Source organism: Pyxicephalus adspersus, chromosome 2 (genome assembly GCF_032062135.1).
Source record: "Pyxicephalus adspersus chromosome 2, UCB_Pads_2.0, whole genome shotgun sequence".
Classification (NCBI taxonomy): Eukaryota; Metazoa; Chordata; class Amphibia; order Anura; family Pyxicephalidae; genus Pyxicephalus; species Pyxicephalus adspersus.
Window position 1 is genome coordinate 96,428,827 of NC_092859.1, and position 18,990 is coordinate 96,447,816.

The 18,990-nt window shown below is 40.6% G+C and overlaps 1 protein-coding gene across 1 annotated transcript in view; it reads right to left on the bottom strand.

Annotated features, from left to right (window-relative positions):
• Positions 1-16,818, bottom strand: part of FAM3C (FAM3 metabolism regulating signaling molecule C) — a 36,496-nt gene extending 19,678 nt beyond the window's left edge. Inside the window, exon 1 of the mRNA XM_072401571.1 lies at positions 16,713-16,818. The gene's annotated coding sequence lies outside the window, so the exon portion shown is untranslated. The remainder of the gene's footprint in view (positions 1-16,712) is intronic.
• Positions 16,819-18,990: the final 2,172 nt, after the last annotated feature.

Here is an 18,990-nt window from a genome sequence, read left to right on the forward strand (position 1 = left end):
TATGACCCAACATAATTTTAAGCTACATGTTTTTTTACAAAAAAATATATATATAATATATATTGAAAACAAATACATAGTTTACCCAGCCTTTTGCACTCATACACACACACACACTCACACACAAATGGTATAAAAGGGCTTATAAAGAATATACAATAGCCCTACACAGAAAGTGTCTGGAGATAGGGTTTCGTTTTATATACCCCTCCTAGTAATTGGATTTTTATCTAGTGTGTATTACAAAAGTCTAAAGTGTTTGACAAAAGTCCTAGTGTTTGAAACTGGTCAAGCAGGTTTACAACCTGAACACTTGTGGACATAAATAGGATGGGTTTTATATTTGCTAGTGTAAGGATAAATGATTCAATAAATTATTTTCATCTACTGTTGCCTATTATCTAACAAAACTGAAATTAGATAAAAGATTAAACTGCATATTAAGAATATACAATGTTGGCAACTCAAGGTCATAACGACATTACTAGCAAACCTAAAACTGAACTATACACAAAGTACACAAGTTATTGTTTAGCTGTGTGTTAAAGGATTTGTATTTTTGTCTATCCAGCTGTGAAATTTACATTCTTGTAGGACAGCAAAGCCTGGATGGTGACCTGACTTTTTTTGTACAGCAGGTACAGTGAGGGAAAGAAGTATTTGTGATCGCCTGCTGATTTTCTATGTTTGCCATCTGACAAAGAAATGACCAGTCTATAAGTGTAATGGTAGGTTAATTGTAGGTGTGAGAGACAGAATAACAAAAGAACCCTTAAAAACGCAGTGCTCAAAAGTCAGAGCTTGATGTGCATTGTAATGAGTGAAATTAGTATTTGATCATCCATCAACCAGTCTGGTGACTGGCTAGGCCACTCCAGGACCTTCATGTGCTTCTTCTCAAGCCACTCCTTTGTTGCCTTGGCCGTGTGTTTTAGGTGATTTCCATGCTAGAATACCCATTCAAAACCCATTTTCAGTGCCCTGCCTGAGGGAAGGAGGTGCTCACCCAAGATTTGACGGTACATGGCCCTGTCAATCGTCCCTTCGATGTGGTGAAGGTGTCCTGTCCCCTTAGAATAAAAACACCCCCAAAGCATAATGTTTCCACCTCCATGTTTGACAGTGGGGAGTTGAGTTAATCACAAAGAGCTCAATTTTGGTCTCATCTGACCACAACACTTTCACCCAGTAGTCCTTTGGATCATTCGGATGTTCATTGGCAAACTGCAGATGGGCCTGTACATGGGCTGTCTTTTGGGCTCTGCAAGATTTCAGGCCTTCACGGCGCAGTGTGTTACCAATTGTTTTTTTGATGACTATGGTCCCAGCTGCCCTGAGATTACTGACAAGTTCCCCCCATGTAGTTCTGGGCTGCTTTGTCACCATTCTCATGATCATTGCAGCGGGGAGAACTTGCATGGAGCCCCAGACAGAGGGAGATTGACAGTTAATTTGTGTTTCTTCCATTTGCAAATTATCGCACCAACTGTTGTCAACTTCTCACCAAGCTGCATGGCAGTAGCCCAGTCCAGCCTTGTGTAGTTCTACAATCTTGTCCCGGACATCCTTAGACTGCTCTTTGGTCTTGGCCATGGTGGCTAGTTTGGAATATGATTGCTTCTGTGGACAGGTGCCTTTTTTTACAGGTACTGTAACAAGTTTGGATTTGGAGCACTCGCTTACAGAGGGTGCTCCTAATCTCAGCTCATTACCTGCATACAGTGAAGACACCTGGGAGCCTGAAACCTTGCTGGTTGATAGGGAATCAAATACTTATTTCACTCATTACAACGCACATCAAGTTCTGATTTTTGAGCACTGGGCATTTGAAGTTTCTTTTGTTGTTATTCTGTCTCTCACACCTACAATAAACCTACCATTACAATTAAAGAATGGTAATTTCTTTGTCAGAGGGCAAACGAACAAAATCAGCAGGGGATCAAATACTTTGTTCCCTCACTGTAAGCAATACAGCCTGTTCTCCTTTCTGCCCCAAGCCTGTGTTTGAAGAGTAGGCGACCATCAATAGGCCAAGCTTTTTCCTCCTAATAATTTGTTGCTTCTCGTAGTATGCTGAAAATCTAATTGCTAGATTAAGTGACCTAGTACTGGCCTTCCCTCTTCCAATCTGAGAAAAGAGGTAAACAATTCAGGTACTTACATGTACTACAGGTAAACAAAAGTGCACAACTGTAATTATTGGTATTAGTTTTATTATTTTAGTTTAGCTTTATAGTTTTACCTATCACATGACCAAAAGTAGAAGTAAACCCAAACTTAAGAACTAAACATGGCCTAGCAAGCAGCATTAAAAGTTATCTAACTTTTATTCAGCAATTTACATACCTAAAATTTTCTAGCTGGCTCCTGATCATGTGATTATGATGACTAGATAGTGTATACCAAGATATAGGAAAGAAAGCAGCACAAGAAAGAAGCACAAACAGGACTGAGCCTCAACAATATTTGCAAAAGAAGGACAGAGTATTTGTTGTTACCTGCGTTAACACCATCTGCTTTAACGAGCAGCGTGGAAACGTCAAAAGCTTTATTTTTAGGATGCATTTTTCTTAACAAAAGTATATACGCACCCAGGGACCATTTCACACCAGATGTGATACAATGCAGTTAGTGGTGTTTTTGTACTGTAAATCTAACTCAATGCTCTCAGTGTACAATAACTAAACTGTTTTAAAAAGTGTGGGAATGCAAGATTGACTCAAAATTTTCCCTTCAAGTAGATCAAATTCAAAATACTTTTGAACCTTGAAAATACATTACATTGGGCCTAATTTATGAATGCTTTTTCCTAGGCTGGAGAGGATACACTTTCATTAGTGAAGCTGGGTGATCCAGCAAACCTGGAATGGATTACTTCAAAGTCGTTTTCTATTTGTTAGCAAATGTATTGAATCCTGGGCCAGATCCATTTCAGGTTTGTTGGATCCCCCAGCTTCAATGATGAAAGTGTATCCTCTCCAGCCTTGGAGAGCTTTAAAAAATCCGACCCAATGAGTTTGAAAATGCCTGGCAAAACACACAATGGCAATTGCTGGGAATGACCCCTTTAAAAGAAGCATACGTTGGAGTTCATCACTACAGCCTCCTGCAAAAAATACCCAGCAAGCCACTGGTAGTTATTAACTACTATACCATCAATGAATATAACCAAATGTGAAATGTAACAGAAAGGTTGCAAAGTTAGAAAAATAATGGATCAACGGAAGCCCTTGTGAACTGTAATTGTAGGGAGATTTGCATGCCAAGCCAGGTGTGGAACTCAAAGTAAAAAAATGTTTTTGCCATGCTGAAACCTGAAATTGAGAACAATAACTGAATCTGTTTAAAAAAATTGGAAAACAAAAATGTTATGCACAACTGCATCTTCATTAAAATTTTATATCTAGAAAATCTTAAAAAGTACTAATGTAAACAAGGCCAAATTAATGATTTCACAAGCACAGGTGCCTATTTAGGGCTAAATCACACTATTGTGGTGTGGTAATGCTCACAGTAACGCACCCAATGACCCCAGCATTACTGATGTGCTGCATCAAGAACAATGCAAGTTGCATGATGAATCCTCTAAAGCTCCTGTGCTGGACATCATCATGTACATTATTAGAGCACGAGTCCTGCACTGTATGTAAGGATGTTGTGGGTGTCTAGAACCCTGACAACTGGAGAAAAAAAAAGCACCAGTTGCCAGACGAGAAACAAATAAGGCAAGTACAGTTTCTTTTATTGTTCCCTCTAAATCAGCATTTCTTGACCATATTAACTTGGGGGAACCTCTTGAGATTTTTCAGGTCTTCAGGGAATCTCTGCTATAATTACTATATCAACAGATCACAGTTGTTTAGCCTGGTGGACAGGAAAAAGAAAACCGCATTGTTGACCATTGGAAAGGCTACCATCCTTACAGATCATTGGTATTTGTTAAGCAGACCTGAGATTTACAAACTGCTCATTGCTCAAAGAACCCCTAGCAGCTTCTGGAGAAATCCTGATTGAGCAACACTGTTGTAAATGAAAGGAACATTTAAATGTTGCAAAAACCACTGCAAGGCCTATTTGTTTCCAAAAACATAGCTTTAAAGAAAATCTGTCACATGACTAAACAATTAAAGAGAATAAAGAATATGTTTAAATTACATTAAACCAGACATGTTGAGTTTATGTCAACTCCCTTCTAAAACCAAGCTCGGCCCTGCTCCCTTCTTGTCCTTTACTTTGATGGGTAGCCTAATCAACTAAGCGGAATTTAGGAGATGGAAGACGCAGGGCCATGCTTGACTTTCAAAGGAGTCTATAGTTATATATACCTTTGTTCGATTAGCTTGCAAACAGAGCAGTAGAAAAAAAACCAAGGTCATTTCTCAGTTTGCACAGCCCAGGTTTCTGAAAACATTTCTGTGTCAGGTGAATGCTTTATTGTAAGCTAATAAATAACTGAATTATCAGTATCAGAAATGTTTAAATATAGCTGTGGAGCATGCAACAAGTAACTAAAAACCTCCACACCTTTGTTTTAACAAGTTTCCTTGAACAGGGTGTATTTGATTGTAAAATTGGTAATACTGGTTTGTTTCCTGCCTTGTAAAATTATGTACACAAAGAGCTTACACCATAGGAAACTCTTCAGCAACCAACAACTGGTAAGATGAGGAACATTTTGGAGTATACAATATTGTCCCTTACATTGCAGGTAAGCACACAAATAGTAAAAAAAAAAACTGGCATGCTTAGCACACTGCCAGCTTCTGGACATGGCCAAAAAAAAAACAAAAATGGTCAATAACATGTATGACACTTCACTATATATAGGGCTATTTCCGAATTTCTTTAGACTAAGTACGGTCGGGTGGGGGGTTACATTAAATAGTAAATGGGTGTAAAATGGGCCCCAATATTGATAGTAAATGCTAAATGAATTCACAGGATTGGCGTTCTTGGCAGCAAAAAAATTCCAAGCATTGGTATCAGTGACCGCAACAAAACTCCCCAGGAATCATGTTTGCAACAGTGATAACCACTGGGATTGGGGTCAGTGGTAACAGTAATACCCCCCAGCATTGGTGCCAATGTCAGGAATATAAACCCACAGAATTGCTGTCGAAGTCAGCAGTAATTACCCCCAGGATTGCCTTCAGTGCCAAGAATAATTACCCCCAGGAATGCTGTCGGTAGCTGAATGAAAATACACAGTTTTTGTCACTGGAAGCAGAATTTTTGTCAATGGAAGCAATAATAACCCTTGGAACTGTTGTTGGGACAAATATTAACACCCCAGTAGAATCACTGGCAGCAAAAAAAAAAAAAAAAAAAAATCCAAGGAACAGTGTCCTTGGGCACAATATTACCACCCACAGGTATACAGTACCTAAAAGTATATTTTGGCTTGATACACAAAGTACAGGAACTAGATCACTTTAGGAGTGGTGCTGGGGTGCTGACAAAAAATAGTCATTGAGAGTGGTATATTCCAGCTGAATTGGCTCTTGAATAATTCTATCCTCAATCTCCCCACAAAATATCCCAGCACATAACTATTGGATAGAAAATAAAGGGTGGTACCCCCTACATGGTATTCAAAATCAGTCTAAAAGTCTAAAATAGCCTTACCTGAAAATGATCTAGAAATGTATGAGAACCTTTAGTACTATCTTATCTTAAAAGGCTAAAAAAGTGGAATCACACACTACAAAGTGCAATATTATGTCACCTAGACTATGAACTCCATTTATTTTGCCAAAGAACAGAGCTCAGACCATGTGTGGTGCATGTACATCCCAATTTCAGCTCCAACACTGGAATCACTAGACATGACATCTCATTACAAAGAGGAAGGCAAATTACCCAAATGTAACATTAGCAACTAAAACATTCAGAAGAATATTAGAATTTCTTACAACCTTTTATTATTGTCCATATCCCTATTGCTGATTCTCCCCCTCTGCCTCCTGCTTAGTGAAAGGCTGTAGCAGGAACAGTGAAGAAATCTCTCTAATGGAGCCCTGGACAACAGTAAAACCTGTCCGGTTTTCTAACCTTTTCTTTTTCTAGAAAAAATGCCCCGGTAGATTTATGATCATAGACCCTTTCAGAATTGGACTGCAAAGGCCATGGTGAAATAAACTATTCTTCCCCAAACAAACAGAAAAAATTCTGTGTTAAAATGCATGGATGCATTTGACTGCATTGATCGTCCAGAGGATTGTTACAAATTTTTAGCTACGCTAAACTAAGTTATTTTTAATATTAAACACTCATCCCCCCTTTTACCACCACCAACAATTTCTTCAATGTATTTATAAATGGCACCATCTATGTTTAGGTATTTTCCAGGCTCAGCATCTACTTCCTGGACATGGATGCAGGCTCAGATAGAAAACACCTGGAGATACAGGTATCTGTGCAGTTTTTTTAGATGTATTCACAAATATCAGATAAAAATCAGAGCCTTGGTATGACTACTGTGGAAGGCTAAAAAAAATGCTTACTAATATATGAAGAAGTCTGATCAATAAGGGAAGGTTTACTCCTGCCTACAATAATCTATTCATTGGAAAGAAAGTTTTCGTTTGAGTTAAGGTTAAAATGTAAATAAACCCTGCTGTACTCACCTGTCCCCATTCAATCACAGGGCACCACCATCTTGTTCCTTCTTCACTTCCTCCTTGCAATCTTCGGCCACCTTGATTGGCCAGGTCAGAATGACTTAACTCCATAGCAGGCATGCAGGAACTCATTCAGTTGTTGAAAGTGCAGGGGAAGCCAGGATCACACAGCTCAGCTTTTCTGACAGATTCACGGAGTGATCAGGCAAGTAAGAAAGATTATTGCAGAAGAGACATTGCCTGACGCCTTCTGCAGTAATGACTGCTTATTGAACATTTTTAAATTACGGTTTCATCTTAGCTACAGTGGTCTAATCACGTGAGAAGGAAAACTATTGCTGTATTTCTTGCAGGCCAGGGATGGTCTAAATCAGGGGTGGGCAAACTTTTTAACTCAGGGGCCACAATCTGAAAACAAGTTTGCCAGAGGGACCGGGTTGGAGGTAGAGTGGGTGGGGTAATGCCATCATGACACCCCTGAACAAGATGTCATGATGGCATTACCCCCCCCCCCCCACTCTCCCATCTGAGAGCTGAGCCTGCAATAGGAGAGTGGGTGGGTTGTGTGCCCGCCCACTCCCCCATTGCAAGCTCGAAGCCTCTGATGGAAGAGTGGGCGGGTTGTGTGCAGGGACTCAGCCCGCCCACTGCCATCGCAGGCTCAGGTCCAGGGACATGTTCCCTGGCTCTGGCCGGTGCACCCCCGGCGGGGTGCTTCTCCTGACCCTGCTCTGGGTGGCACCGACCAGAGCCGCGGAACACCCAAAGGGCTGGAGAAACATCCCTGTTGGGCCATAGTTTGCCCATGCCTGGTCGAAATCAATTTATTATATCTATTTGAAGTGACAACCTTTTGGTAAATAATTAAGTATAAATAAGTATTTGTAATGTATGGAGTCACAAGGTCCGCAAGAGTACTTTCGTACTTTTGCAGTTAATGACAGTTGTAACATCTTATCATACAGGATAAGAAATCATACAGACACCTCACTACTGATAATTACTCTCAGAAGTTATTTTGTACTAGATAACTGGGCCTTGGTATACAACATATGTAACTTGGATTTTTGTTTTATTTTTAAACTCCAATCACTAGTAAAAGGAAAAAAAATAGTGATCATGCCAATATTCTCTGTCACTAGCACTGTACTGCCAGGACACTCTGAACTGAACACACTATGGCCCATCAAATTCATAAAGAGCTGGCTGTATAAGTTAGGTAGTAAAGCCCCATGGAGTTGGCTTAATGGAAAATTCTCCACTCTGCAGCAGAGATGACTTCATCTCAGGCAAGGCAAAGACCCCTGACTGATGTTCAAGGACTGCCACAATTTTTTTTATAACTGTGCAGTGCCACAGTTTTGTAAATCAACCACAAAGTTTTTAAAGCATGTCGTCCTTGCAAACAATATCCGAGGCACATTTTGCTTTCTATACTCCATAGCACAGTGCTACAGATTGCTGATGATTAGGCATTTCAGCAATGTTGTAAGCATAAAACAGTTGTGCTTTTGTTCTGTAACACACAACGTGATTTTCTGAAGCTACCTAGAAATCGCTACTCTTAGTGACCAGAAGTGCCTACTAATCTCTGCTACAAATCTCTCGTGTAACATGGCCCTGAGGATTAGATTACTAAAATAGCACATGTCTGTGTAATTTCTCATTTATCCAGGTCATGATACAGCTAGAAGTACTCAACATATTCAACTGGATTTGTACAGCAATGTCATTTCACTATCCAACCATTTGTATGGAACATACCCAAAGTATTTATACCCAGATAGACAACTCTGTTACCCTAATCCAATCATTGTTGTGTCAGTAATCAAGGCTGATGAAGATTCTACACCAACACGATAGAAATACACTATGTTAAAGCAAACATTATGGTATCATGAAGTGTGGGAACTGTTCCATACAGATATAGATGGTCTCTTTCCTCCTCTGAACCAAGCATACCAAACCCTTTTATTGAGAAGTCCAATTATATGAGTGGGGAAACATTTTCAATTTTCAAATACTCCCCTATCCGCTCTCGCTGATCCTCCACCAGATATCCCCCCTTCTATTGTGTGTTACTTCCCCCAACTGCTAGATAGTAAGCTCTTCAGGGCAGGTTACTCTCCTCCTCCTGTGTCACTGTCTGTATTTGTCTGTCATTTGTACCCCCTATTTATTGTACAGCGCTCCGTAATATGTTGGCGCTATATAAATCCTTTTTATTATTACTAATAATAAATACCTCAGCTGTAAGTGACCAACTACCTCTAATTGCTCTAAAAACCCCTAGCAACCTCCAGAAGAACCCACTGAACCCTGATTGAGAAACACTGCTTTAGAAGGACTGCAATTACATGGAAGCAAAAGGTAAATATGACCTTCCCTGTAACAGTTCTCATGCAATATTCTATTTACACTGACAATTGTAATCAGCTTTCAACAAAATGGTGTATCATATTACAAAGGTGTTGATTTATAAAACAGTGAATTTGATATTCACTAAACATTCCCTGGTAAAGAAAATTCTAGGTCCACGTTTCAATGGCAGGGATTGATTCCTCACCAGGGGATGTCTAATTCACTGCGGTATTCTCCCCAGAATTTTTATTTTTAAGCTGGGTGGGAAGCTTAACTGGGATAGCAACCCAGTTTTTTGGAATCAAACAAAAACAGCCGGGTGGATACTAAAAAGTGCTGGGTGGTGAACCCGGGTAAAAGGGGCTCGGGAGAACACTGCATTGCTTTATAAAACCCCCAAGTGTCCAATGTTTGAGAAAATACTTCCAGCAGATGCATTAATGCCGAAATGTATCCAAAATGCCACAGTTATGTGAACTGTAATTATAAAGTGAGGGATTGAACCTTATTTTTAATCACTAGTTAGATTTGACATCTAAACCTCATATTTTGGGCTACTTTTACCCAGATATATTAACATATATGGTAAATATTAACAATTGCAAGCTGAAGCAATACATAAAGCATCTTTATGTTGGTATAGACATTATTTGGAAATAAAAAAGCAGATATTGTTCCTCAAGCAAGCTGTAGAAGTGAGGTTTTTTGTTCCCTATCTGCCACTGCAGTCATTTTTAGATTTTCCAGTTCTGTTACCGCATGATGCCTGGCCTAACATAATACTCACAATTGTTCCACAATGATGAAGCTGAAATACTTGAGAACACTGGCTGGCTTACATTGTCTTAAAGAGGAACTACACCCAAAAGTCCCCCAAAACAATCACTGCGCATGCGTGAGATCGGCAATTTTTTAGGGAGCCTCCAGGGATGCGGGACGTAGGTATCACTGGGCGCTTTGCTCTCCCATTCATTTGCCTCAGCGATCGAGAACTAGGGGGCGGTGCTGCACCTTTTTTTATTTAAAAAAAAAAAAGGTTGTTGCACATAAAAAAAAAAACAAACAGAATTTTTACTTATCTCAGATGGGTTGTCTACTCTTTTATGTAAAGTGAATATTGTGAGTTTAGGTACACTTTAACATTTGTTTCCTTAAGGCAGGCTTTTTAATATGAAAAGGCTGTCAATGCACCTGCACCTTTTTTTACCAACAGAAAGTCTCCATGATCAGGCAGGTCAGTATGGCAGAGCGAAGGATGAATGAATGTCTGCATGCCTGAGCAGGAGTTATGTCACTCAGGCACAGCCAACTGAGGCTGGGAATCATTCCTGGGAAAAGGAAGATGACAGAGCCCTGTGATGGAACGCGCATAGTTAACTTGTACGGTTATAGCTCCACTATAAAGGAGTTAGGGGCGCCTGGCGCTTCCTCCGTGCCGGGCCAAGGAAGGATCCCGGGACCCAATCGAAGAAACCTCCCGATGGATTTGCGGGATTAAATGCAGGTGTGTTTTTTTATTTTGAGTTTAGTTCCACTTTAATTTGATTTTCTTTGCGTTTGACCTGAATATAAATTATGATAAATTTTATACAAAAGACAGACTCATTTCTACCTTGCACCTCAACAGCCTATATTAAGTCTTAAGAAATCAGATGACCCAGATTCAGGTTACCTAGGTGTGCCCATATCTTGGTCATCTCCGTATTAGACCCCGTCTGTACCTGCAAATAGAACTTCTGTCAAGATAGATGATTGTTGGAAGCCGGAACCTATCTAATAGCAGGGCTTCTACTATCCACAGACATTCAGGAATTGAATTACAGGAATTAGAGATGAGAAAGGGGCAGGGTCAAATGCCAAAATGTCAATGGGTCATAAAGCCCATAAAGAGAGATAGATAAAGCAATTAGATTAAATTTTTTTTAACCTCCCACACAACAAAGTTTACAACAAGTGTAATATGGATACCACATACACAAGATTGTGGTGTTATCAGGACACGGTCAGAAGAATCACATTGATAAAATCCTTAGACCTTATTGTACATCCTGCATGTACACTTTTTTTTCTATAAAGAAAAGAGAACAACCTTCCTTAAAGTGAAGCTGGCACCACAGAGCGGTTTAGCAATTAAATTGCAGCTTCTAGCAATTAGTACAAATAAGCTAATAAAAATAGCAAACATACAATTTGTAAACATGCACAGCACATCTAAATCCACATGCAATAAAGTGATCATGCGTTAACCACAACAATTCGTGTTCATGTTTCTTTTGTGCACCAAAGCTTGTTAAAAGTACATTACAAGTGAATGGACTTCCTTGAAGCTTATATTTGGGCAAAAATAGTTTTTGGAAAGGAAAAAATGTATTTTTCCATTCTAGCACTTCCTGTCCCAGGGATGAGGCACTCGACTTACTTTATGTGCTTTAAAGTAATTGGACTTCCTAATGCCCCCATGTGGTTCTTAGGCTACGTACACACGTCAGATGATTGGTATCCGATTAATGTTTCAGGGCTAGTAGCGGACAAGAATCGGACATGAGTACGGCGGCTGTCCAACGTCATTCGTGGATCCGCCCTGGTCACAAAGAAAAAGTGATGGGAGAGCATGGCGGGGTGGGGTGCCGCTTGCTTGTTCTGTTCCCCCCTACCCTCTCCATAGAGCAAAACGGCGCTGTATGTACAGCACTCATTCATGCATCTTTCAGTCTTTTGTCGTTGGAAAGGATTGTGAAAGAATCTTTCCAACGACAAAAATCTAACATGAGTACATAGCTTTAGATTAGGTAGCACCAGTTTGTCTCTTCCTAGTGGGCCAGTGCATGCCACCAAAGCACCGAAAAACAAGCTTTAATGCACAGGACTAATGTGCATACAGACAAGGAAGTAATTCAAATATATGCACTTGTAGAAATGTATTAATGTGCATTTTGCATGTATCTTTAGATAATTTCTCTTTTTCATATGCATTTTTGTTAGCTTACTCATCCACTACACCCAACCAGCAGATACTTACCTTGCATCCCCGTTGCATCCGCTTGCATCCCCGTTGCTCCTTACCCGTTCTTAGCCATGTAAAAATATGCATTGCTTTCAGGTATGAGGAAGTATGTGATCTACTTCAATGGGACAGTATCACAGGTCGAGCAGCTATGTACACTTTACACAGACATGGTTACTTTGCACTGAATAGGTAAGATGACAATGTCTCTAAAGTATCTATACACACATCAGAAGATTTCTATTCTTTTCCTGGTGACAACATAAATTTTGCATTCCCCATCACTTATAGACAAGGTGAGAGTGAACTCCCAAGTAGAGGCAGGCTGCGTACACGCCTGCAATTTTTGTCGCTGAAAATGATCTTTCATGATCGTTTTTTGCAACAAAAGAGTGAAAGATGAATGAACAAACACTGTACACACGGCGCCTGTTCTGTTGCGAGGGGTCAACAAATAAGCAGCACCCCACTGTGTTCTTCCCCATTGACTTGGAAATGGTCTTACTTTGCCAGGACAGATCAATGAACAACAATGGATAACTGCTGTACACGTCAGATTATTTCCTGAGACGAGCACTACTGTTCGTATTGGGCAAGAATCATCTCATGTGTGTACATAGCCTTAGGGTGTAGTGACATATGACGATTTTATGAGCACAATACTATGTTGTGAGCTTCTTTTATCAGTTATCTTTCTTATAATGAACGAAGGACAAAACAAAATGGTTTGTGGGCAGAATTTATTTGATGTTAAGGCTGCTTGCCTGTATTTTCTCTACTTTCTCAATGCTTGGATAACTTAGTATCATTTTTGGAAGAAAAGAGCATTCAGGTTACAGGCTTACATAGATTGTCATTGTTATCCTGCTCTTGAAACACACAATAAATGCAGGTCAGAATATTTTGCTTGACTTAAATACATTTTTTATAGATGACACAGCTTGTCCTGTCCTATTTAGGTGTCTTTAATATGCAACTAAAGCAAACAATCTTTTCTTGTCAAACATTGTATTTTGCATTAAAGGACATGTGTTTGAGCAGTGCTGCGTTTAAATAGAAAAAGCTGTGTTGAGCAGAAATGCTGGCCTACTATCATTGTCTGACTTATAGTTAATGGTGTTAAACAAATGACATTCCCCTGCCATCATTATGCAAAGAAAACACTTTTCATATATTTTTGTCATGTAATCCCATGACAAAATGTTTGCATGGTCTTCTGAAACAAGACTGCATACATAAAAATGCACAAACGGGGGAAGTGTAATATGCTACTCCGTGAGCAATGTTTTTATTGCCTAATTTGTACCTGTAGGCCTTAAAGGTGATTTATAATCTGCTAATTTATCCTCCTTTCCACCTTCATAAAAATGCTAAGGAAATCACAGTATGAAATCATTCTGCATTTATTACATACTTGATTTTAGATCCAGAGACATGGATATTTGGTAAATATAGAGGAGATATTACAATCCTCATTCTGTTACACTGTCCTGTGCTATGCACACTGCCACGAGTCCTATTCATAAAAGGCTACAGTGTGTATCTAATGCAACATAATAAAGATCTCTCTGTGATTTTAGGAAAGCTGATCATGTGTTTTATCAAGGACTGTTTGAGAAAGAACGGTCTACATCAGAGATGATTAACTGCAGTCCTTGAGTGTCAGGATCCACACATGGTTTTGGTATTTTGGACAAACGGTATGTTTAGTAAGGTTTGGTTTACAAAGAGACAAAAAACACTGGTAATATAAAAATCCAGGACTTAGCAAATTAAGTTGGGACAACCCTGGACGTCCATCAGCTAGTAAATGAGATCCATCTGCCTTGCTGCAGGTTCTAAATCCACACTGCATGAAGCTATTTTAGTACAGGATGGGAGCTTACACAACTGTGCAAGATGGAAGGTAAGGCTAGAGTTCAGCCTAAAGTCGATGTTTAGACTGGTGGCTGGAACAAGTGTTCCCATGTGGCTCTGTAAAGTACCTGTGTTTTATTACTTTACAATGGGCAGCAGTACTGAACCACTCACTGCTACTCTTACTCATTCTGTATGAACATCAGTGGATGAGATGCTACATGTAACCACACCACAACCTCATCTCCTGTCTGAACATTCGCTAAAGGCTGATTGCACTTTAAGTTTACATGGGCCACATAAATGGGCTTGTGTTGTGGTACACTGCGAGCAGGCACGCGATAACATGCACGTAACTACACTGCAATGGTGTAGTTCATATTTTATACAAAACGGTCACAGGTTTTGCTAATAAAAAAAAAAAAAAAAAAAGCTTTCTCCTACATTAAACTGTTAAGCTGCGTACACACTTGCAATTTTTGTCGTTGGAAAGGATCTTTCACGATCCTTTCCAACGACAAGGGACTGCACAATGCATGAACGGTGCTGTACATACAGCACCGTTCATGCTCTATGGAGAGGGGAGGGGGAGAGCGACGGAGCGGCACCCTGCTGCTCGCTCTCCCCTTCCCTTTCATTAGGATCGGTCGTCGTCCATCGTCCATGGATCCGGCAGGTCGGTCGTCCGGACGATGGACGACACCGACTGTACACACGGCAGATTTTCGCCCGATAATTGGCCGATGCCGATTATCGGGCGATAAAAATCTGACGTGTGTACGTAGCTTTAGGCTGCTTGAAAACTCTACAGGGCATCCACATGTTTCCTTTGCTGCTGTCTGTTGGGCAGTAAATTGAAATAAATGGAGGCACAACAGCACAATACACAGGTATGGCAGTACAGGCATGCCATGGGAACCACAGGGATGTGACTGCAGACTTTACACAGCTTTTGCTTTGATGCTACTGGATTAGGCTCATTTAAATGGCAATTTTGTTGTGCTTTGATATGGTGAAAATCAGATTACCAAATCTTGTAAGATCACTCAGTACCTGTTCAGTTTAGCCAGACTGGAGTTTCCTGTTCAGTTTACCAGATCAGTGTCACACCCTGTATTTTCTAAAGTAATTTTCATATTCATAGCCAGCTGAATATCTACCGATAATACCGATAATAATAGTAGCTGAGATGGAAGGTGCTTAGAATGATACCAGTTACGTCTGAAATGGAAAAGTTAGCTGCACAGTGCAATAAGGCAAGGTCTGAAAGCCTATAAATAAAATTATATCATTTAATAATATCTAAGGGTATGCACACACAATCAATAATTCTTGTTGGAAAGGATCTTTCACGATCCTTTCCAATGGCAAAATACTGAACGAGCACTGTACATACATCGCTGATCTGCTCTATGGAAAGGGGAGGGGGGAGAACGATGGAGGGGCACCCCGCTGCACTCTCTCCCTTTTAACTTGTATTACGAACGCTCAACATTCGTGAATGATGGACAGATGAAAGAATGATGTTGAATGAGTGCTGTACACACGCCAGATTCTCATCTGACACTAGCCCTGAGGCGATTATCAGACGAGAACCATCTGACACGTGTACTTAGCCTTAGACTGCTTAAAGAGGAGCTTTTAGCTTTCTGTTAGGGGCAAGGTTCTGGGAAGTTTAGGCATCAGGCAGTGGAGGAGTGTAATCAGTGGGCAGGGAAGAGCAGAGTTTTAAGCTTAGGTGTCTGGAAAGAAGGGGATAAGGTTAGGCACCAAGAAAGGGATTAGCAGGTAAGATTAGACAGCCCTGTGGGTAGCAACATCTGATGAAACGCTTAAATGGGGACCACAAAAGACAATTTTTTATGTTAAAACAATTTTAGCCTTCCTACTTTCCTAACAGGAGTTTGGAGTAGGTTTAGACATGTAGTGGGATGAAGCAATCCTGCACAGCTCCCAGACTGGCACCTTGCCCAGGTCACTATAATTGCAGTGCTGACTCAAAGAACCAGCGTCTGCAGATTTCACAGTAGGCAACATTGGGCAGTACTGAGCCACTCACCGCTTCCCCTATTCATTTGCTCTGGGGCTACCGCAGGTAACAGCTCGAAGCATCCACACCGAGGCAGCAGTTTACCACCATATGGAAGTTTTAACCGCACCTCACCTCTAGTCTCGTCTAAACATAACCTTAATAGTTCTACTTTAATTAAAATTTGTTTTATGTTTAATATCTGCATGCAGCATACATGCTGGCCATAGGATAATCTCTCCCTCCCGGCACCACATTAAAGAAGTCATTTCTTACTGTTTGCCACTTCCATCCAGCGGTCAATTGTCATTTTTTTGGCTGATCAGCAGATGGCATTCTGATCAATGACATTATAAAACCATGAAAGTTGTAAGGTTAGGCTAACATATGTACAATGATTAGTAAATCGGTCTATCATCTGTACAGCAATATGGAACAACCCTGCTACAAGTCAGCCATCGGTGTGACATACAGCAGACCCCAGGCTTGTGATGAAGCCACAGGCTGTGCTGCCTCTCTAGAAGTTGTTATATGGAGTCCCAGGAGGATGCTGGCTGCCTGCATCATACAAAACAATATCTCTACACATCTGATTAATGTCAGCCTCATCCTGCTGTGACACAGGACAGGACATTACGTGTATGTCACCCTAGGGGACACATTGCTCAGCACCACCAACCCTCCCTAATACAACCCCAGCAAATCTATGAGCATGATGGAAGGTGGTGGTGATACACAGATGTAGTGACCATGACATGTCCTAGGAGCAATGCTTCATCCTCTACACACTACAGCAGCGCACTGCTAGCACAGCAAGGAAGACACAAACACACGTACTCACCTCCTGATGTGCGATCTCCCAAGTGCCAACCACAGAGCGATCTAGCGCTATACAGGAAGACAAACTACAAGGTCCATCATGCTTTGCGACGACAACAGGAACAACTGGTCATTTATTGCAAGCTTTATTGATACAATTCAAATCAAACCTTCCCCACCTCTTTCTCATCCATCGAACCGCCCATTCCCCAACCATATCCCCTCCCCCTTTAAGTCACCGCTGCTGTGCTGATATCACGGCTTATGTAGTTTTTCCGCCATTTTACAGAGGGGGGTTGTTGTGTAATGAGGAGCTGCTCAGTTCTGTGGCTGGGATGTCACAACGATCTGAAGCGAGCCAAGTGTGATGTGAAAGTAATACACAGCCAATGAATAGTCTACACCAGACATATTACCATAATACAACCATTCTGCCCCTGAGACACTGTCACTCTGGTCCCCTCAAGTGTCCTGCATTATTCCTATATTCAAATGCTTTATATAATAAAATATTGATTACACAAAACCACACAATCCATAAATTGGTGTTAGTTTCACAAGCTAAAGAAAATAGGTAAAGGTGTTTGAGAAAAGCAGTTGTCCCAGTCATTTTCTGAGTATTTCTCTTTATATGGCCCAATAAAATGGCGGTGTGACATTAGCCATACACGGACCTCAGTGTTTCCCATCTTACCTATCTCCATAGGCTGGGTGCTTTGTATACAGATTTCCATATAATAAAAAACACATCTTGCCTTATTACTAATGGAGTCTGAACATAATTCCCTATCCTGACCCAATCTATACACTGAATTGTGCTGTGTGTTAGTGGCTGCGATTGTATTGTGTCAGTGACCTAGGGCCACAACATACAGACCAAACAGCAGGCAGACATTTGTTCCCGCCTAGGCTACATTCTATATATATATATCATAGGTATTGTATTTATTGTGGAGATTAGCTTCAAACAGCAGCTGGAAATGAGACAAATTCAGGAAACGCTTATCTTTATAGCTCCCGCATGTATTTTTTGGAGGAATAGAGGCAAACAAACAAATGTCTTCCCCAGCAGGGGTGTTGTCAGAAACATACCAGTCAGTGAAATATAAAATATACAGCCTCCTGGCCAGCCTAAACAACTTGCTTTGGGTGGCTTCTAAACCCTAGCTCCTTCCTCTTCAGGCAAAGCAGCCCCTATGTCTCACAGGCAAACAACTTCCTCACATAGACACAGCCAATGCTGCCTAACACCAGGTGTGCTATATATGCCTGAGAGAACAACTTGCAAATCCGCTTCACCTTTCTCATGCAGATTCGCTGTAAAATCAGCCCCTGGACACACATTTTAAACAACCAGCAGGAAACCCCAGCGCAAACAAATCACTGCTGTTTTCACCTCAATAGCAATATGTGAGAAATCACAGTCCCAGGTAATGTTTATCTATTACTTTGGCCAATCACACAGGTGAGCTCTTTTCCCTGTGTTACGTTATATAGTACTGAAACCTCCACAACCCTTTATAGGGCCATAGTCATGTCACTATTCCAGTGTTTCTCAACCAGGGTCCTCCAGAGTTAGCTAGGGGTTCTTTGAGCAATGAAGATTTTGTGACTCTCAGAGCAGTTTAAAGCTGAACTTTTATTTTAAGAAAATGACGCCTTTACTTACACACAGCCCTCAATCTCTCCACAATCAGATTACATTCCCTTCTGGATTTCTTTTTCTTCCCGGCACAGAGGAACCTGTGGGCGCCACCATCTTCTGGGGTCTTCTTTCTGGTTCTTTATACATCACCCAGTCTCACACTGCGGAGGCGCAAGATCAGGTGACATTTCCATCTAAAAATCTAAAATAAAAAAAAACATTTCAAAAAAATAATTTGATATAGATAGCAGCAAGTGGTGGTACGGAGGGGGGGGGTGAAGTTGGTCATAAAATACAGTGTATAGAGATACGCAAGTAAAGACCTTTGTGTGAAAATGTTTTTGTGTATTGTATTCCACAAACAATTTTTTTTTTGTTTTTTTCATGTTTCAGGAGATAAGAAGGAGAGTTAAGAACAGGAGGATGAAGAAATAAACACTTTCACCCAGAAGCTAAACATCAAGAGACAAAGTGCTCACAACAAGATACTAAAAGGCATGGAGGACATTGTGGCTATTCTAGGTCCATGTCAGAGACATTTCATGATGAACATTTCATGATGATCTTAGTGCTGATTCAAACTTTCACATGAGCTTAGTTGTCCATTTTTTGCTACATGAATATTTCAGTCCGCTGGACTCCACCTGGAGGCCCA